Source organism: Rhinopithecus roxellana, chromosome 7, assembly GCF_007565055.1.
Source record: "Rhinopithecus roxellana isolate Shanxi Qingling chromosome 7, ASM756505v1, whole genome shotgun sequence".
Lineage (NCBI taxonomy): Eukaryota > Metazoa > Chordata > Mammalia > Primates > Cercopithecidae > Rhinopithecus > Rhinopithecus roxellana.
Window position 1 is genome coordinate 65,578,457 of NC_044555.1, and position 20,947 is coordinate 65,599,403.

A 20,947-nucleotide genomic window follows, 5' to 3' on the forward strand; every position below is an offset into this window, starting at 1 on the left:
CACTTCCCAGCGGCGCTCCCCGCAGCCTGGACCGCGGGGCCCCGGCCTGTGTGGGAGGCGGAGGCCAGGACGGCCCTGCAAAGGGCTGGAGAGAATCGCTAATGAGCTGTGCAGCCCATTGATCCGGAGAACACTTCCTAATTAACTCTCAGTCACCTACTGGTGACAGCGCCTCAAAGGACAGCGCTGGGGCCAGCCGAGCCCCAGCCGCGACTTGCCGGCCGGGCGCCTGCTGCCCGAAACCCGCGCGCTCCCCTAAACACCCCAAGGCAATTGGTGTGCGTGGCGGTGTATACCCTCACACTGAAGGCCAGCCTCGGATTAAACCTGGATGGCATATTAATCATCGCCTTCTCCCCAGCCCCCCCTCCGCTCTACGCGCTGAAACCGTGCCCAAAATAAACACGAAAACCAACACTGCAAAACCCAGACCAGATAACAGGTCGAGGGTGGAGTGGGAAGGGTCGAGGAACGAGCGTATTCCCTAAGTGTCCACGTACAGGAGTCTTTGAGGCTGACAATTAAAATGCCTTCCACGCAAGCAATTCTGTTGGCAAAACCGAACCCAACACTTCGTAAGGATTGATTTCGGCCCGCGGTGTCCGTTTCCAGTGCCACAGGAAGTGTCAGATGGCTAGAAATACCCAAGTCTGTCTGCACTCACCACCCACCACCTTCTGGGGTGGGCCATTTCCTCCTAGTCTTTACTCCCAGGCCATTTTAAGGATCTTTCTCCAAGAGGCTACCCCTAGAACCAAATACCACACTACCCCTCCCCAGCCTCTTCTCAAAACGAAAAAAAGGGGGGGAAAACACAGCTAAAACCCCGAGCTGTCTAGTCTAGACGCAGCGAGGCTGTGCGAATACCTATTTGAAGCGCGTTGGTTTCTTTTTAAGGTTTGTTTCTAAATACACATAACCCTCCTCCTTCCTTCTTCGCTCTTCCATTCCCCCCACCCCCACCCTCCAGACGCTGGCGGCGCGCGCCCTGGCGCGCGGGCACTCACAGCCTCTAGCTGGAGATCGCGGACTTTCTGGAAAAGATTCATTAACAGCAAATTACGTCTCGCCCGGCCACGGCCTACACGCCGCCAGACTCGTCCGTCTCCGGGACCCCGAGACATGCCCACTCGAGCGTGCGAGAGGCGGGAAGCCCGCCGGGACCACGCGTGACTTCGGCCGCCCTACTCCACACACGGCGCCCCAAAGCTTGCTCCGTAAACAGCAGGCGCTCGTCACCGCCGCCACGAGCCCCCGAGTTGGCGGAGGCTCTGCAGCGCAGCCGCCCGCCGGCTCCGAGCGCGGGCCCCGCGGCGCCTCGCCCTCCCCGCCTTGGCCGAGTATCGTGCCCCTGTGCGCAAGTTCCTCTTCGCCTGGAGCCTCCGTGCCACACGCTCTCCGAGTGGGACCAACTTCCTCCGGCCGCAGACTTTCACACGCCCATCAGGGTTACCCACCAGACTCCCCATTGCCCAGCGGAGGGCCCAGGTCTCGCCCGCCCCCGGCCTCCCTCCGCGCCGCCGCCCCCGCACAAACACATTCTACACCCACGCCTGGGGGCTCATAACTTAAAACCTACCCTGAACAACGCAGAGAGAGAGGAGCGGGGAGGGGGGTTGCAGATTATAATCTTAAAAGAACATTTACAAAACAAAGCGTCTGCCCTGGCTGGCGGCCGGGCCAAGTCGGAACCCCACGCTCTGCTCGTTTTCTTAGTTTTTTTTTTTTTTTTAATCCACGTGATTTGCGCTTTGGGGCAAGCCAAGAAAAAACGGGACTCCCCTCCCGAGTTGCGCGGCAGCGGCGGCAGGTCGAGCTCGGCTCGGCCCGAGGCACTCGCCACACACCCTCGCGCACGCACACGCCGACGTTCCACTTGGAGGAACGACCGGCCCCCGGAGAGGCGAGACGAGGCGGCGGCGGCTGGGGGTTTTTACAGTTCTTTCCCGAGTCGAAAAAGAAAGCAGACGGCAACCCGCCGCCCTCCCCTTCCTGCTCGCGAGCTAACGCCGAACCCAGCTTCCCAGCTTCCAGCCCACCTCCCCCCCTACTCCGCCCGACTCGCGGCGCTCAGCGGCGACCGCGCTCCCGCGCACAGACACACACAGGCTGCAAACTTCCACTCCGCGAACTCCCTGATCTCCTCCTGGCCCCCCGGGAGGCGCCAGGCCCCCAGCCGTGCCCCCTCCCTCCCTGGTGCCCACGCGGGACCGCTTAGGTTGGCTGCATTTTTAATAACTTACAGCTATGAAATAAAAACGAAAGCGAGCAAGGAAGCCAAAGGGAAGCGCGAGGCAAAAGCTTCGCGGGGTATGCTGCGGGCGGGGGCCCCGGGGGAGGGAGCCGACTGCAGCCCTCAGCGCGCCCGCCCACCCGTCCGCGGCCTCCCGGGGGAAAGGTGTTCCGGGCACTGACCTGAAATCCCCAGTTGGGGAGTAGGCAGGGAGCCTGCGATCCGGCGCTTTGAAGTTTTCCCCCGAGCGGACTCGAGGCGGCGAGGAGGAGCGGGGGGCGGTTGGGTGGGTGGAGAGAGATATGAGGGCTGGAGGGGTGGCGACGTTAAAGAGCGGAGAAGGAGCCGGGCCGGAGAAGCGCGGCGAGCAGCAAAGTTTGCGGTTCCCGGCTGCCCGCAGCCCGCTCGCGGCGCCGCGCTCGCTCGACTCCCTCGCCGTCTGCTGCCAGCCGGCTGCCCTAGGGGTCGGCCCCGCCGAGGGGTGGGCTCTGGGCCGGGTGGGGGCGGGGCGGGGCGGGTTCGGAGCCTCCGGGCAGGTGGCGACAGCCCTGTGCGATCCTCTGGGCTCCCGCAGCTGGACTGGGCTTGGCCGGGCTCAGCAGCTCCCGCGCCGCCGCCGCCGCCCGCGCTCGGGCAGGAGCCCCAGCGCCATGTTGACGGTTCGCCGCGAGCGCCCGCTCGGGCTGGGTGTGTGTGAGTGTGTGTGAGTGTTGGCCAAGTCGTCCCTGCGCGGCGACAGCGCGGCTTGGGCTCTTCGCCCGGCGGCTCGCGGGCTCCCCCTCCGCCGCCGCCGCCTGCCTAGCTCCCGCTCTCGGTCGCGGTCTGGGCTCCGGCGCGTCTACCCCGCAGCCGCCGAGCTCGGCCCGCGTTCAGCGAGGAGCGCAGCTTTGCCTCACCTTGCCGCTGGGAGCCCAGGCTCCGTCTGCCGCCGCACGCCGCGATCCCAACGCGTCCCCCCTCCTTGGTTCCCTCCTCTTCCTCCTCCCCCTCCCTCCGCTCGTCCTCCCTCCCGCCCGCCCTACCTCCCTCCCTCCCTCCCTCCCAACAGCCGCCTCCCCTCCCCCCGCAGGCGCAGCGCTCGGGCGACAGCCGCCCGCCCGCCGCCGCCTCCAGCTCTCGCAAGTTTGAGCTACCCCAGTCTCCGCTCACCCTCCGCTGCGGCGCCTCCGCGGTGGGGTTTCGGGAGGGGTGATTCCCCAGGAAAGGTTTGCCCGAGTTTCCCCGGCAGTCATCGATGCACAACCCGGCACGTTTTGGCCTCTCCGGATCCGAACCCTGGACCACTTGGGTGGCGCCCTCCCTCGTCCCCCGGCCTCCCCTCCCCAGCTCGAGCCGAGTTGGCTGCGCACGCCCGGCCCGGGCGCACGTCCTGGGCGAGCCGGAGACCGACTTGGGCGGCGGCGGCGGCGGCGGCGAGGGCTGCCGGCAGAGCCAGAGCCGAGGGGATGGGGGCGGCGGGGGCGGCTCTCCCAGCCGCGCGCCGAGACTCCCCTCGCTACCCAGAAGGCCAGTGGAGGACCGCAATTACCATAAAGCGCCTCGCACTCCGCTCAGCCAAAGCTGTCAAACCCCAGCGGCAGCAGCCGCTGCCGCCGCCGCCTCTTGCCACCAGCGCTGCGCTCTCCCGGCCTCGTCCCCTCCGAGACCCAGCGGAGCGCGGCCTGTGCGCGCCCGCGCCCACCCCCACCCCAGTTTGCCCCTTCCTCCCAGAGGAGCCCTTTCCCATTTCGGTGCTAAAAGCTACCTGAAAACACCACCCCAGGCAACGGTGGCCGTTCCGCCTGAACTCCGCGCCCGAGTTCCCCGGACGTTTCAATTGTGTGGGAATTGTTTGGAGGTGGGGGAAGGGGGGCGCAGCCCGTGGAAACACCGGGAGGTGTGGGGGGCGGTCGGAGAGCGGAGATCCTCCTTTATTTCTCCCGGTTCTCGAGCATTTTCACGGTCTGTACCTCTGATGGTTGGAGGGGCTGCCCTGGCCCCTCGCCCTGGCCTTGGGAGATTATCTCCCGCGTTTTATTTTCCTTGGCAGGGAGCAACTTTTGGCTTACACCGTTCGCCCCATAAATTTCCACTCGGTAACGTCGTGCTGATCGGTGCTCGGCGGCGGCGTACAGCCTGCGCCCGCAGCAGTTCAATTCAATTGACACGTATTGAGCTTCTCCAGCGCACCCGGCGCGGCGCTGGGCGCGGGGGGAGGGCGGGGGCAGGCAGGAGGGAGGGGGAAGCGGAGAAGCGAGGTTCCGGCCTCCCCGGAGCGCAGAGCCTCAAGGGCGAGCCGAGAAGCCCTAGTTGGTGAAGCTGGCGGGAAGGGGTAGGAGTGGGGGAGGGGGTATTCCGGACTAACCGCGCCCAGACTGCGGGTCCGGACTTCGCGGCCAAAGGTGACCCCATTCGGCTGCCCGCTAGGGTCTTTTTATACTGGGAAGGGGGTGGGGTGTCTCTTTCTACCTAAGGACAAGATGGTGCAGGCTCCATGAAACATAAATCTGAAATGGAGGTGGCTTGTAAATCCACACGGAAAGTTTTTAAAATATCCAGGAGTGTCCCCATGCCAAAAATAATCAAAAGCATCTCAAGTTGATTACTAAGTCAAGGTCAAGGCCAAAATCAGCTCTAGCTAGCAGATATTTTCCCTTTTAAAAATTAGACTCACTACTGACTGTGGGACTGGTATTAGGTGCGATTTTATTCATTCTGTTTTAGTTCTCAGCACATAGTTATAAAAACAGCCCTTCTCAAAGCAGAAGTGAAACATCTCTACCGTTTGAAACCCGAAACTTCGGCAGAATTAAATCTTCATGCTCCAGAGCTGCTTATAACAACTGATGCAAAAGACAGGCGAGCAAGTGCCCCCGCGAGCAGTGCCCAGCCAGGCTGGGCCGCGAACGCTTCCAGGACCAGCGCCTGTAGAATGGAATGCTCGCTTTTTTCTTCCTGGTCTTTCTGGGGGTGGATATCGCTGCAAGCCAACCCACACATTTTTTTAATCTCCGGTAACAAGCAGAAAGACACCTGGACTATTATGCTGTAAAACTATTTTTTATAAAGACATTTTAGGACCAGACATTAAAAGTTATTAGATTGAACGCATGCGAGTTACAGACACAGCTGGAGAAAAGGCCTCTGGTTGTGTGTTGTAGCAACATTTCTTTTTGAAGCGACTCCTTTTATTCAAAACAAGTCAAAAATAACCGGGAGGGCTGAAGTTGGGTATTTGTGGGGAAACTCTGAACGTGGTTCCAGGCGAGGAGGCCGCTCTGCTGCTGCAGGTTGGACGGGAGAACTGGCCTGGGCCAGTGTGGAGCCGTGCCAGGTTCTTCCGGCTCGGTTAGGCCGAACCGCAGAGGCCATGGCCCGGTGCCCAGCCACCTTCTATCCCCTCCCCTCGTCTCCCCAACTCTGCCCCCAGGCACAGGCTTTTCTCAGAGTTCGAAGTCGCCTGTAAACGTCCAGAACTTTTAGAAAATCCAGGAACCGAGCTCGGGACCTGCAGCCTCTCGGAGTCTTACGGCCTCCCGGGGCCGACAAAGAGGCCTGTTTGTCTAACTTTAAAAAGTCCTAGAGTTCGGGAGGCTGAGCCAGTAGAATCGCTTGAACCCGGGAGGCGGAGGTTGCGGTGAGCCGAGATCGCGCCATGGCACTCCAGCCTGGGCAACAAGAGCGAAACTCAGTCTCAAAAAAAAAAAAAAAAAAAAAAATTAAGTCCTAGACTTAAAATGAACGGGGGGTGGGGTGGGAGTGCTGTAAATGCGAAGGGGCCGCGGGGAGGGATGACTGGGGGAGAAATTTGATGCTGGAGACAAACAGGCCAGTAAATTCGCCTTTGACGTAATTTGCAACATCCTCCCCCGCCTTTTTTAGGGATCTTGCCTCCACGGTAGGCTGGTAGGATTAAAGGGTTTCTCCTTCATCTCCTAGGGATACATTTTTCAACTCCGTGGGATTTTAAAAATACCTTATTAAGGGAGTCCTAAGAGGCACGAGTGGTGGGGGGATTCGTGACTCACTGGGAATTAAAATGTGGGATTTCCCGAGGCGCTATAAGGCAGGGGGGGAGGGGAGATTACACCTACTGGCCTGGTTAGTTTGAATTGTTGTGGGGAAAGCAAGCGAAAGCTGTCGAAGGGCAGTCCTATCTTGTGTCCCCACTCAAGAAGGGGCTCAGAGAGCTGGGGATGCCGCGGGGCCTGCAGTGTGTGCCCGCGATTTGGCCCTTCTCCTGCCCTCCCACGAGCCCCTCGGGAGTTGACCCGGGGGTCAGGCCGCTATACCCAGCACTCAGCAAGGGGAGGATTTCAATGAAAACAGAGGAGGAGGAGTGAGTGAGCAAGGGAGTGCATGAGATGGGAGGCCGTGCAGCCCTCGGAATAGGTGAAATAAAGAAATAGGTGCCGAAATGAGAGGTGCTGCGGGTGGAGCAGCGGGGGCTGCCCCTCCGCCACCAGTCTCCCTCGCCATGGAAGGGTCTCCTGATTATAACAAACCACTCGACCTCAGGCTAACCAGGCCCTGCAACTGGGCAATCGAGCTGGCGCTTCTAGGAGCAGGCCTCGAGCCTGGCTGCCCTTCTCAAGGCAGGTTGACTCTGCAAGACCCGCTAGGGCCTCTCCCACACACCTCCAGCTCCACCCTGGCCTAGGGGAAAGGCCAGGCATCCTGTGTTTGGGGGGACGCTGGCCTTCTAACCTTGTGTGCAAGATTCACTTATAAAGTATGTGTAGGATCCACATCATAAAGCTCTGTAGACCTCCGATGGCCCTCCTCGGAGGCTGTTCTCAGGGCGATGACACTTGGTACTGGAACAGGTGGGACTTGGATGAGTACAGATAATGTATTTTTACATAATGTGAGGTAGACTTTCTTTAAAAACACACCCACACTTATAGTCTTCTGGTCACTTTGTACAAGAACTCTGGGCTTATCCAATGGCACTTTAAAAAAGATCCGCTGCCCCATCCTCCAAGCACAAGGCACAGCTGGCTTCCCCTCTGAAACTCAAACGAGGTAACAACAGGAGGCGCATCCTCCTCCCAGGATTTCACTCATCTGGAAACATCTAAAGGTAGCTGCCTCCCAGGGCAGAAGACTGCTGGACTTAAGGGTCGCCAGGCTGAACATGACTGCTCTTTCTTCTTCCTGGCCTTTGGAGGGTTATTGGGTGTTTGGGGGAAGGAAGGCCCTAAGGGCAGGCTCTCCGTGGTTCCTAGCAACCATTTGGAATTTCTAGTCTGGGCTCTATTTGGGTCAGGCCCTGAGCTCCCCGAACGCAGGCACGTGTGGGTGAACTAGCATCTATACTACGGGGACCCGCAGGGTGGTTGGGTGTCGACCAAATGGGCATAAATAAGGAAGGTTTCTGGGAGGCCGGCCGCCTCTTGCGCTCGACAAGGGCTTAAGAGCCCTCGACGCTGCCGCGCTGGTCCGGATGCTCCAGCAGATAAACCCGGACGCCACGTCCCGCCTCGGCTGCTTATTTAGCAAGGCGCCTCCTGCGGATATTTTACCCGGCTGGGGGCAGTGAGTGGGAACCGCCGGGAGAGGGGGCGGGGAACCACCAACTACTCGCCTTCGGACCCAGTGTGCCGGCCTCCGGCCCCAACCATTTTGTACCCAGCTTCCCTCCTCCACTCCCACCGGGTCCCTGCGAAGACGCACCACCCCGAACCCCTTCGCGGTACCACTCCCGAACTGGAGGGGTAGAGAAGGCTCTGCCAGCCCCTCGCCTGCAGCAGGAAGGTGGGTACCGACCAGCAGAAGGGAACACGGTGCTGATCTGTCTCTAAATACCTCTGCCCTCCCGCCCCCAACAAAGTCGGTCACAGAGGTGAGCGGCGTGGGATGTTTGCCTCGAGAAGGTCGCAGCCAGGAGCAAAGTTTTAGGGCTCACAACGGGCTGGGGATTCCAAACGGCGTAATCTTCGGCACATTTCACCCGCTCCCATTCCACTTTCCCAACCACTCTGCTCTCGGTGCTCATCCTCCTCTCCATCCCTGCGTTTCCAGCGCGTTAGCAGCCGCGCAGCCCCAGGCCCTGAGTGCGGGGAGTGGGGGGGGGGGGGTCCGGGTGGTTTGTGTGGTGCTGCCTGACAGAACCTTCTGTGTGCGGCGGAGGGAGGAGGCTAATGCATAATGCACAGCGCCTGGAAGCCCGGCCATTAGCGGCCTGTCGGTGACACAGACAAACGACTGAGAGGGAGGAGATCCAGCTCGCTCTGGAGTTTAAATAGACCAGCGTGGAGGGGAAACGCCATGATTTAAAAGTGTGTGTTTGCAGACACTCGCATATATTTTAATGATTTCCAGCAGGCTATGCGTCCCAGCCTTGCATCCCCCCGTTCCCAAAAGGAGGATGTGTCTAGTGGAGGGAGGATGAAGGCAGAGTGAGAGGCCTCAACCCAGACCCACCAGCAGCTTTTGAGAGATGGAAGGGAGAAGTTCAGAAAGCGAGGCCTGGGGAAGCCACACGACCCAAGGCCAACCCCAGATTTTGTTCTTAAAATAATAATAATAAAGAACCATCCAGCCTTCCACCCTGGACTACACCCTCTGTGTTGTACTAGAAAGGCCTGGGGGAAAGAATAAATTCTGCCACCTTTGCTTCCCCCAGGAGCCCACATTTTTGAATCTTCCTTTTCCACTGACACTCCAGAGACCTCCTTCCTCCCGGTTTAACACACCAGTGTTTTTTAGCAATTAAGGCGAGAAGGGGGTGGGGATAAAGATAAGCCAATTTTTTTTTCCTCCATGCAAGTGTGAAAGATAAGATAACGCTAAGCTGGGGCAAAGCGGCTGCTTACAACCTCCCCTCAGCGATTTTGATCGGTCATTTCTTATCTCGCAAAAATGCTCTTTTCGAAAACTGCATCAAAAAAGAAAAAGAAAAAAAGAAAAAGAAAACATTTTCATTTTCATTTGGAAGTGACATATAAAACCCACCTCCCCTCCACCGACAACCCACTCCCCATTGGCGGGGCTCCCCAGGACAAGTCGCACCTCGACTGCAGGATTTCAGGCTTTCTCGTGGGGGGCAGGATTACTAGTGTAATTAGGCTGAATAAAACCAGGGATGCGTGATGAGGATTTATCCTATATCCAACCCAAGCTCGCGGCCGGGCTTTCCTTCTCTTAGTTACTGGTCGATGTTTGTGTTTCGCCATCGCACGCAGTGCCTTGAAACTAAACAGGTAGTTATACTTGGGAGGGTCATATAACTATGTCAACATGAAGTGGTTGTTAATGCGAAATAAGAAGAAACTCTTCTGATATTTATAGGCCCCTATAAAGGGAGAAAAAGGAAATCACACTCCCTAGAACCCGAAAGCTCCCAGCCGAACCGGACCCTCGGGGAGTTTTAGAAATCCTTCTTTCGGCACAGGAATTTCACGAAGGGGTTTCCGGAAGACTTTGTTGAGGAAGGTTTTGGTATCGGACTCCACGACCTCAGGGCGCCCTGCAAATTCCCCCCGGCCCAATGGCTAGCCCCAGAACGCAAACCTCAAGGCGGGCGCTCCAGACCAAGCTGACTAGCCTCTGCCCACCTCCAGCTCACAACCCCGAGGCTCCCACCCCGTCCCCAACCGGGTCGGCACCGTGGCGTCCGGCACATGCCGAGTCTACCGTCTCCGGGCCAGGCTGCGAGATCCAAAGGCTGGGGCCTGCCGCGGCCGGATTGTCCCTGGGGAGCCGAAACCGCCCAGCGGGGAAACCCCTCCTCTCGCCCTTCCCCGAAAAGCTTGGCCGCGGTCTAAGCTCCGAGCAAGCGGGCATCCGCTGACAGCCCGGCCTCACGTAAGGCCCACACGCGTCCCATTAGTCAGCCCGAGTTCCCCTCGGGCGAGCCGCCTGGCGCGGCCCCAAGGCCGGGCTCAGGCGGGGAGGGGGTGCCGGGCCGCAGCGAGCTGGGGGCGGGGGTGCGGGCCTCGCGGGGCCCGGCCAGGCTCGGTTCCGCGTTCCTGGGCCCGCGGGTAAGCTGAGCCGGCAGGGCAGGCCGCTCCCTGGCTGGCGCCGGGGCGCCGAGCTGCGCTTCACGTGCCCGCCATATCAGCGGCGGCGGCGAGGAGGGGGGCTGGGAGGCGCGCGGCCGTTCCCGCGGGGTCTCCGGCCCCCGCCTCCCCGCCCCTCCCCATGGGGGCTGGGCCGGGACCACCCCGCGGCCCCCATCGCAGCGCAAGCCGAAAGCGGCGCTGCCAGACGCAGACAGGCTCCTAGGGCGCTGCTCCGAGAGCCGCACGGCGGCGGCAGCCAGGGGAGGGTGCTCCTCGCAACCGCCCCGCCGCCGCCGCCGCCGCCGCCGCCGCCGCCGCAGTCACGGGGACCGGAAGCCCTCGCGCCGCCCCGAGCGGCCTCCGCTGGCCCCAGGGCTGTTCCAGACGAGGGCTGGCCGCGCGTCACCCTTGATCCCTCCTCGTCCCAGGCGACCGCCCGGGCCCTGCGGTATCCCGGTGTAAGCCGGGAGGACCCTTCCTGCGGTCCGATGAGATGTCCCTGTCCCTCTGCTACCACCATAAGCACACCCTCCCGCACCGCTCGCAGCTCCGCAGCTGGGACGGGAGGGGCGCGGAGCCGCCACTCCGGCCGGGCAGGAACACCTGCTCCCAGGCCCTGCAGCTGGGCGCGTGGTGCTGTGAGAGGCTGCCTACTGTTGTGTGCAGAGATCGCGGATGAGAAAATAGGGCTGCGAAGCTCAGGGCCAGGAGCAGCCAAGCCTCGGCCACCCCCATCTCCCACCCACTGCGGGCGACAGAGCGCGAAGCCAGAGGGCCTGCTGGGGGCCCGGGTCTCCTTTCGAAGGTCGAAGGGCCGCCACCCCTGGGATCCGGCTTCTGGCCTGAAGAGGTCGTTCGTAAAACAGATGGGGCAAAACCTGTTTTGGGAGCCTTCCCAGTGTCCACCCCCGCTCTCGAAACCAGACACACTCATCTCCCACTCAGCCCTACTCTAGCCTCCGGCGGGGGACCGGAGTAGGTCATGGCGGCACCGGCACTCCCGCCCCTACCCACGTAGGGACGTAGGGTCGGCTGCGGGCCTCGGACTTTGCCACTCCACCTAGGGGAGGGCCAATGGACGCTCCCCGTCTCCTCCGTGTCCGGAGGAGATCGGGCGGCGGAGCTGACCTGCAAGGCTTGCCCTGCCTCACCAACCCCCCACCTCCGTCCCACCCTCCCCGACTCTCCTGGCCCAGGGCCCGGCCGGGGAAGGCGTTGTTTTGCCAGCGGGAGCCGAGCGAGTGCACAGAGAAAAGCCTCCCTGCTCTAATGAGAGTGCACACAGCGCTGCAGCGAGGAGGATGATTACCCGGCGGGCGGGGGGGCCGCGGGCCCGGGCCGCGGGCGGCGTGTGCGGCGGCCCCGCGGGCCCGGAGTCTCCGCCTGTCTGGCTGCTAATCGCACGCTTTCTGCTGTTACGGAGGCAGGCGGGAGCCGGCGGCCGAGCCCAGAGCCGGCGACCCGGCGGGTGACACGGAAACATGGCGCAGCGCCCCTCCCCCGCCCGCGCTCCCGCCTCCCGCCCTCCCCGCGCTCCCGCCTCCCGCCTCCCGCCTCGCACTTCCTCCCGCCCGCGCGGCTTTTGCAGTTCTAATGCTCTGCTTTCGGCCTGGCACCATTACGATAGCAGCCGCTTCTCCGCGGCCCCGGGCGTCTCTTTCCCCTTTGTTTTCGGGGTCTATAGAAAACGTTTGCTTTTGTCCCGAGCTCTCGTTAAACCAAACTTGTGGTGGCAACGGAAGGCGGTGCAGGCGGGGAGGGGTCCGGGGATTTTGGCAGCAGCCGACCGGAGCATGGTGGAAACTTCTCTCGCTGGGTTCTCCGCTCCCTCCCACTCCCCCTCCCCAACAGAGCCGCCGACCTCCCAACGCTTCTCCCTTCGCCCCCGAGAGGCCCCAGTGCTCCAGGAAGGTCTGGGCCACAGAGACTGTGACCAGGGGTGAAGAGCCCAGGGTTCGTGTCTGTGAGCCCCGAGGTTTTGGCACTCGATGACCTCGCTCCCTGCAGCCCCGACTTACCTCTCTTTTTCCCTTTGGTCATTCGGGGCTTTGTATCAGTCGGTGAAGAAGGAAGGGGAGGGAAGAGAAAGTGTTTCTTTCGTGCGTGCGGTTTTTATTTTAAGGATTTGTTGGAATCTGTCACCCTCAACTGCGCAGCCCCCTCCTGTATAGGATCTAGGGCGAAAGCGGGGAAACGTCGGCTTTACGGGGAAAGGGTCGGGTCAGAAACAGCCCTGGATCGTAGTCTCCTGGCGGGCTCAGCCACACTTGCTCGGCACGCGGGGCGGGGCGACCCAGCAGAGTGGGGGACGCGAGGGCCAGGTCCCTCGGTCCTGGAGACGCCAAACGTTCCATCCTCGGGGCGAGAGCAGAAACCCCCGCCCCCCCCCCCCCCCCCTCCGCGCGCGCTCCCTAGCTCGACGCGCAAGCCGTGGCTCTCCGCGCCAGAGCTGCTCAGGCGGCATTTTTTTAAAGCCTGCAATTAAGCGAGGCGTCTCCGTGTCCTCTGCTAGTGTCGGTCCTGTCAGTCGCACATGGCCTTGGTGCTCCGGTCCGAGGCCCCGCGATTAGTCACAGGCTCGCTTCGCTCCTTCCCTAATCCGCCTCTGCAGGCAGCCTGGGGACGCGGCCGACTTGGCGGCGCTGGCAGGGAGCCACTGCCCGCGGGGCGGGCCGCCTGGCCAGTGTCAGCCCCGCTGCGCCGGAGCCGGCGCGGGCCCTGGGGTGCGGGTTTGGCGTCCCTCCCCTCTCACAGACCCCTGGCAGGGGCGGCGGCTCCCCTCCTCCCACCCCTCTCCCGGGCTTGCGAGATCTATTTGTGTGGTGTCATTTGCATAAAAATAGGACAAGTGTTTCTGTGCGTTCGTACGCGGGAGGCGAAATCCTTATTGATGTGTCTGTGTGGAGCGTTCGGTTGTCGGAGCGGTTTGATTTAGGGTGTTGGTGTTGCCTTCTACAAGAAAGGAGAGAAAGTCCTTCGCAACTCCTTCGGCGGCCTGGGCCCCCCGAAGCATGACCCTCTGCGCGGCCGGAATGGTCCACCACTTGGGCCTCAAGCGCGCCGGATCCACAGCGAGCAGGTTGAGGGCCAGGCGGGCGGCCCATTATGACTCATAAAATTGGGCGGCCTAATCGCCAGCTGCCAACCCATTTACATGTGGAGCTTCCCAATGCTCCCTTCGCCCGGGCCCGGCTTCCTGAGGGTTAGCCCCGACACAGCTAGAGCCGCCAAGTGGGAGCTAATCTAGTGGCCTCTCCTTCCCGTCGGCAGCGTGGCTTCCCTTTCCTGGCGACCCCCGCTCTCTTGGCCTCTGCGCTGCTCGCCAGCAACTCCTCAGCTTGGACAAATAGCTGGGAGGGCGCCGGCCGCGCGGAGCCAGTAAATCAATCATTAACTCCCAGGCGAGGCCTGGGCCAGGGGAGGGAGCAGCGGCCAGAGCCGAGTCCGCGGGGCGAGCGCAAGGCCCCCCCATCCGGGTTAGGAGCCATCCACGCGCCAACTAACCCGATGCGTGAAGGCGGGTCCCGCCAGGGCCTCCTGGGCCCCTCCGCCCGCCGGGCCTTTCCTGCCCGCACCTAGCCTGGCCAGGCAGGTCGAGTTACGGCGCTGCCTCTGGGAGAGCTTGAACATTAACTAGCCGCCTCGGGCCTCAGCGGCCTGCTCTCCACAGGAGAGCGTCCCGCGCTTCGGCAAGCTCCTCGGATCCCGCCGGGCTCCTCCTGGCTGAGGCTTGCTAAACCAAACTGATCGCACCCCGTATCGACCAATCTCCCAGCGGCACCCTCCTCCCTGAGCCCACGATGGGGGCGGCACGCAGGGGGTTAAAAGCCCCGGTTCGCTTTGGCTCCTCGGCTGCGAGGAGAAAACGCCGATCAAAGTGCTTAAGGGAAAGGTAACACATGCACATTACGTCCCGGGTCGAAGGAGGCCGACTGGAGACGGCTCCCGAGCGACCCGCTTCCCACACTCCCGGGAACGCGGCGGCGGCGCTGGCCCGCACGATTCGCTCGGCGGAGCGCTGCGCGGCGGGGCTGGGAGGGCGGCGGGGAGGAGAGACGAGGGGGCGGGAGGCGAGCCCGGGCTGCGCGCCAAGAGGCCCGGAGCCGCAGATTAGTCACCGCTCGGCTCTGCGCTCCCGGGTGCGCCCGGGAACCGGGAGGGCAGGCGTCGGCCCCGCTCAGCCGGGCTCCCCGGGCCTCGGCGCCACGGCGCGGGTGCCCCCACCCCCGCGCGCTCCTGGCGCGGTTGGCTAGATTCTCGGGGACTCGCGCAGTCGAGATCCACTTGTCGGGTCAAGGGCAGGAGAGAAACTGCAAGCGGAGTCTTGCGAACAAGAAATTTCTCCTTGACAAGGTGCTGCCCCTCCCCCACGCCGGGCTTCAAAACAAAACTCCAGAGCCGGCTGCCCAGGCACCCAGCCTCACTCGCCACGGCCGGCGACCCCCGCTCCTCGGCCCCGGCCCTGGGCGGCGGAGCCAATCAAACAGAGGCAGCGGACGGACTCGGCGCGGACCTCTCGGAGGGCGCCAGGCTGCCACCCTCCGGGGCCCGGGCGGGGTCGGCAGGGTGGGCAGGGTCCCCGCGCCTCTCCGGGTTCTAAGCCACCGAGCGGTTTTGCGGAGCTGCCCGAGGCCGCCGGGTCATCGGCTCCCCGGAGGGCGTGGGGGGCGGGGAGGCCGCGCGGCGCCGCCGACTCGGCGAATCCCGCTGCGGGAGCCCGGGAAGGCTGCGAGCTCGGCCTGGCAAAGTTCCTGTGGAAACTCCATGTTTTGAAACTCCAGCGGCGTCGCGGAAGGAGAGGGAGAGGGGAGCGCGGGAAGCGCGCGGGGGCGGTCTGCACCCGCCTCTCCCCGCCGGGGAGTGGGTTCCGCGCCCCCCCGGGCCTCCTGGGAAGGCTGGAGGGCGGGGACGGGTCCTCGGGCCGGTTCTTTTGTGTGTTCCCCTGTCTCTCCTCCACACTCTAAGGGAAATTTATAAACTCGTTTCATTTAGTGAATTCACCCAGGAGAGGAAGGCTGCCTTTTTAGGGACCATGATGTTCAGGGTAATTTCGTATTTGACACATGTAAATACTTAGTACTCTCAGGTAAGGTCAAATTATTTATCATCTTAATTTATATTTCAATAGGCCTACAATTTAGAGGCGAGAAATGCCTCTTTATGAATCATTATGGTCTATTAGGGGAAGTAATGTATAAACAGCACTATTTGGGAGGGAATCACTTATGTTGACATTTAAATAGCTCTTCAATAGTTAAAAAAAAAAAGACATTTGAGTGCCTTTGATTAAATATACAATTTACAAGACCATCAGCATAGCCATCAGGAATATAAATTCTTCTTGGGATTTTTATTTATTTATTTCCAATTTTTGAAACCTTCCAGGGCATGCATGTCATTGAATCCCTATGGGGAAAAAAATCTTAACATTTCAGGCAAAATATGCTCCTCTCCCCCAGCTTCCTGTCTTATGAGGAACTCAGGGAACTTCTTGGAACTCTGAGCAGACTTCACCAGCAGGGACCACAGTGGGAAGTTGGTAGATCCTGTACTAAGAGAATCAACCTTTTTTTTTTTTTGAGTCTCACTCTGTTGCCCAGGCTGGAGTGCAATGGCGTGATCTCGACTCACTGCAACCTCCACCTCCCAGGTTCAAGTGATTCTCCTGCCTCAGCCTCCCAAGTAGCTGGGATTACAGGCTTCTGCCACTACGCCCAGCTAATTTTTTTGTATTTTTAGTAGAGACCAGGTTTCACCATGTTGGTCAGGCTGGTCTTGAACTCCTGACCTCAGGTGATCCACCGGCCTCAGCCTCCCAAAGTGCTGGGATTACACGCATGAGCCACTGCGCCCGGCCAAGAATCAACCACTTTCTAACAATATTGCAGCCAATTTGTGAAACAGCCCAGCTTCCCTGCTGGAGTTGAACCTTCCGGAAGGCCAGTGTATGTCCATCCATCTTGATGTTCCCGCAGCGCCCAACATAGGATCTCATACTGTTTTAAGTCATCGTTTCACACCTGCTAAAATATCACATTCTTAGAGGTTTTTCCTGGGTGCCTCCAGCCTCACCCCCATACCCTTTCTTGAAAGGCCCCCTGTTATACTTTTTTGCTTGAAGCATCACCCATCTTCAGAATGGCCCTTCTTAACCTCGTATCTCCTTTGCTGGTTCCCTATTTACCTGTTTCTCAGCTGGACTTCTTGAAAGAGGTGTCTCCATCCATGTGGAATTTCTGCGGGCTTACCTCACGTTCACTCTAAAAATCAGCTAGTCTGGAAGTTATTTTAAGACACTGGGATAAGTGCAGCTTTGTTTATAACAGCATAGGATTATAAACAACCTAAAGAGCCAGCAGTGACATTGATGGCACATGCATACAATGGAATATCCTGTAGCTGTTAAAATAATAAAGAAGATCTGCTCTGTGTATTGATATGGAAAGACCCCCAAGGTCTACAGTTAAGGAAAAAAAAAAGGTACAGAGCAGTGTGTACCGTCTGCTACAGTTTGTGTAAAAACAAAGTAGGGGGGAATATAGACACATTTGTGTGTGCATTAGATTTCCAACACTGCTGGGGAGTGCCCCCTTCCCTCCAGTTTCTTTGTACATATGCGTGTCCTCTGGTCTATTTTCAGAAATGGGAAATCACTGCACGATCTGTTCTGTACCTCACCTGTGAAACTTATCTCTATATCTTACTTTTCTACCAGCACATGTAGATGGGCCTTGTCTTTCCAGCCTGGTGGAATTTCACTGTATAGACACATGGTCATTTGTCTCACTCCTCAGCCTCTCCATCCTCCCTGGCCATTCTGCAGAAAGTGCTCAACATCACTGGTTACTTCCTTGTTGCCAGGAGTGGGGGCGTGGCATTGTTTTTCAGTCCTTGCCTTCCTTGGCCTCCCAGAGCATTTAACACGCCTTCACCACTGCTCCCTTGAGCTGCTTGCTCACAGGGTTTTCATCCTAGCTGAGAACCTCTTTCAATTTCTTTGTGGGCTTTTCTATGCTCTACCAGTTGCCTTGGGCCTGGATCTTCCCCCTCCTCCCCACCAATCTCATCCAGGTTTATGGCTTTAAATACCACCTACTTGTTGATGACTCTTACATTTGTTTTTTTGTTTTTTTCTAGTTCCAAATCCCCATATCAAACTTCAAACTTGGTATCTCAACTTGGCATCTACATTCAGCTTAATAACAATAGCAAGCATTTACATCACGCCTGTTAGGTTCAAGCTCTCTTCAAAGTGCTTTCTATAAATTAACTATTAATCCTTACAACTGCCCTATAAGGTAGGCAGAGTTATTATGAACATTTTTTCCAGATGAGAAAACTATCAGAGAAGTTATTGAACATTCCTAGAAAATGGTGGTGCTAGGATTCAAATCCAGGCCATCCTATCTTCAGAGTCCACCGTCCTAATCACTTTGCCACACTGCCTTGTGGCATGTGTCTCGAACTGCTGACCTCAAGTATTCTACCCGCCTCTGCCTCCTAAAGTTCTGGGATTACAAGTATAGCACCGCGCCCAACCACAACTGAATTCTTTTTTTTTTTTTTTTGAGACGGAGTCTGGCTCTGTCGCCCAGGCTGGAGTGCTGTGGCCGGATCTCAGCTCACTGCAAGCTCCGCCTCCCGGGTTTACGCCATTCTCCTGCCTCAGCCTCCCGAGTAGCTGGGACTACAGGCGCCCGCCACCTCACCCGGCTAGTTTTTTGTATTTTTTAGTAGAGACGGGGTTTCACCACATTAGCCAGGATGGTCTCGATCTCCTGACCTCGTGATCCGCCCGTCTCGGCCTCCCAAAGTGCTGGGATTACAGACTTGAGCCACCGCGCCCGGCCTACAACTGAATTCTTAAAAGAGGAATTAATTTACAAATATTTGGGGGCATTTAATAAATGCCAGGCCTCGTACGGGTGCTAGGGAAACAGTGGTAAGCAGGACAAATGTCTCTTAGATAGAGAAGAGCTTTTCCCTTAGAACCTGCTCTTTGCTCTAACTCCCTTCCCCATCACAGAAAATGGCTCACCCACTCTGGTGCTTAAAGCAGAATCCTAGGGGGCCATTGTTGACCCATTCTCATTCATCTCCCCCTCACCTTCCTCCAGTCCACTGGCAAAGCTAACCTATTCTACTTCCAAATAGTCCATCCAGTAAGCCTGCTACTTCCCATTTTCCTACAGCCACCTGAGGCCAGGCCACCATCTTGGGCCTGGATTATTACACAGGATGATTATTCTAGCAATCTCTGTGCTGCCACTCTTGCTATCATCCAGTCCACCCGCAACGTGGCAGTTAGAAAGATCTTTTATTTTTATTTATGTATTTATTTTGAGACAAGATCAAGACCTCATTCATCTCCACTTAAAAAAAAAAAAAAAAAAAAAACCTAGCCAAGCGTGGTGGTGCACGCCTGTAGTCCCAGCTACTCAGGAGGCTGAGGTGGGAGGATCGCTTAAGCCTGGAAGGTCCAGACTGCAGTGAGCCATGATTGCACCACTGCACTCCAGCCTGGGTGACGGAGGGAGACCATGTCTCAAAAAAAAAAAAAAAAAAAAGTGTTGAATGTTACTACCCCACTAGTTCCCACTGCACTTAGAACAAAATCTAAATGCCTTAACAAGGCCACTTCATTGCTTGCCACTGTCTAGCTCACCCTCTGGAGGCCAACCACACAGGTCTGCTATCAGCTCCTGAATAGGCTCTGCAGGTTGGTTCCTGGGAGGTCATCTCCCTCAGCAAGACTGTATCGTCCATAACGGTACAGTGTACCATCACCAGGTGCTAAGCTTGCATCAATGTCCAGCAATGTACATATATCCATAATGTTCTCAGAATTTTGTTTCTGGCTGTATCCTCCCAGTGTGTAGCATGGTGCTCAGCACATATTGATGGAAAAAAATAATAATCTGATAATAAATGAAGTATTGCACGCCTAATACTTTTTTTACTTTTTTTTTTTTGAGACAGAGTCTCACTCTGTCACCCAGGCTGGAGTGTAGTGGCGCGATCTCGGCCCACTGCAACCTCTGCCACCGGGTTCAAGTGATTCTGCTGCCTCGGCCTCCTGAGTAGCTGGGATTACAGGCATGCGCCACCAAGCCTGGCTACTTTTTGTATTTTTAGTAGAGACGGAGTTTCACCATGTTAGCCAGGCTGGTCTTGAACTCCTGGCCTCAGGTGATCTGCCCACCTCAGCCTCCCAAAGTGCGTGAGCCACCACAGCTGACCACTTAATACATTTTTGCTAACTGAATCAGTATTCTATATCCTGGCCAGAGAAGAAACGAGGTTCAAGAGAACAAGACAGTTGTGGGGAGGGTGCTATAGGAAAGGGGATACCTGGACTGGTGGGGAGTGGCTCTGTAGTTCTGGTGAGGATTGGGGCAGAAGAAATTAGGAAAGTGAAGCATGAGGCTGGGGGAGCCACTGTCTTTTGGGGAGGCCCGTGGGAGTATGGAACACCTGTGTACAGGTCTGTTTCTGCTGGAGAAGCCAAGTGACCTGGTGTGCATGCTGATGGGGAAGCCTTGGGAGTCCTATCCTTAACTAAGTCCTGCAGAATATCATCCCCAGAAGATGAGAAAGCCAAAAGCAAGACAAAACCCAAACCAGAGCCTTCTCAGAGTACGTTGCCTATTGCCAATCATTTGGTCCTTAGTGGCAGAAGATTGAGACTGTCTTTCTCATTGAGATCCTGAGAAACCAGAAGTATAGATTCTTCTCACAGATGACCCTGGGCAATTGGAGTTTTCTGAATTCCATGCCATTTGACCTCTAACAGTAACTGTGTCCCTACGCTGCTTTTGATAGCAAAGCAAGTCTTTTTACAATGAATAATTCCTATGTGATTAAAATAGCCACTGTTTATTAAGGACCTTTGTTCGTTTCAGTTACTTTATCAGGTACTTTTCCAAGTTATCTCACTCACACCCCAAAATAACCCTATGGCTTAGGTATTAATATTCACTATTTTACAGTTGAGGAAACTGAAGCCCTTAGAGATGTCCCACCAAAACACATGGCTAATCTAGCAGAGTGTGGCTACAGGGATTCTACCTGACTCCAAACCTAGGCTCTTTCCCATAGGGTATATTGTTTGTCTGTCATGCATATGCACTGTTTCCCCAAACCTTAAACTATTTCTGGGATCAGATCCTACATAGCTTCTGCAATCGCATCCTTCTGGGTCCATCCTGGTAACTCGCCAACTGCAGTAAGTATCATAAAAGGAGTTTCTTTCTTTCTGGGATCAGCAGGCCTCAGCTCATCTGTTGTGTTCACCATGGAAACCTAAGAATTGATCATCTGAATGAAGAGTTGCCTTCCTTCCAGGTAAGCCTTGAAAAAGTGTGGGGTCGGCCCGGGCTCGGTGGCTTATGCCTGTAATCCCAGCATTTTGGGAGGTGGAAGTAGGCGAATCTCTTGAGGTCAGGAGTTCGAGACCAGCCTGGCCAACTTGGCAAAACCTCGCCTCTACTAAAAATAAAATTAGCTGGGTGTGGGGGTGCACGCCTGTGATCCCAGCTATTCAGGAGGCTAAGGCACAAGAATGGCTTGAACCCAGGAGGCAGAAACTGTAGTGAGACGAGATCCCACCACTGCACTCCAGGCTGGGTGACAGAGTGAGACTGTGTCTCAAATAAATAAATAAATAAATAAATAAATAAATAAATAAATAAAAAGTGTGGGGCCAAGAAGTTCAACGGAAGGACTTCCT

General features: G+C 57.8%; 1 protein-coding gene across 13 annotated transcripts in view; it reads right to left on the reverse strand.

Annotated features, from left to right (window-relative positions):
- BCOR (BCL6 corepressor) overlaps nt 1-20,947 on the reverse strand; it is a 130,847-nt gene that overhangs the window by 46,111 nt on the left and 63,789 nt on the right. For 5 of the 13 annotated variants that reach the window (XM_030934003.1, XM_030933999.1, XM_030934004.1 and 2 more), the window contains exon 1: nt 2,416-2,542. The exons of 4 other annotated variants lie outside the window; for them this stretch is intronic. The gene's annotated coding sequence lies outside the window, so the exon portion shown is untranslated. Of the gene's footprint in view, nt 1-2,415; nt 3,204-3,382; nt 3,495-20,947 lie in introns of those variants that run through there. 4 more of the 13 variants (XM_030934009.1, XM_030934006.1, XM_030934002.1 and 1 more) reach the window with 3 other exon arrangements.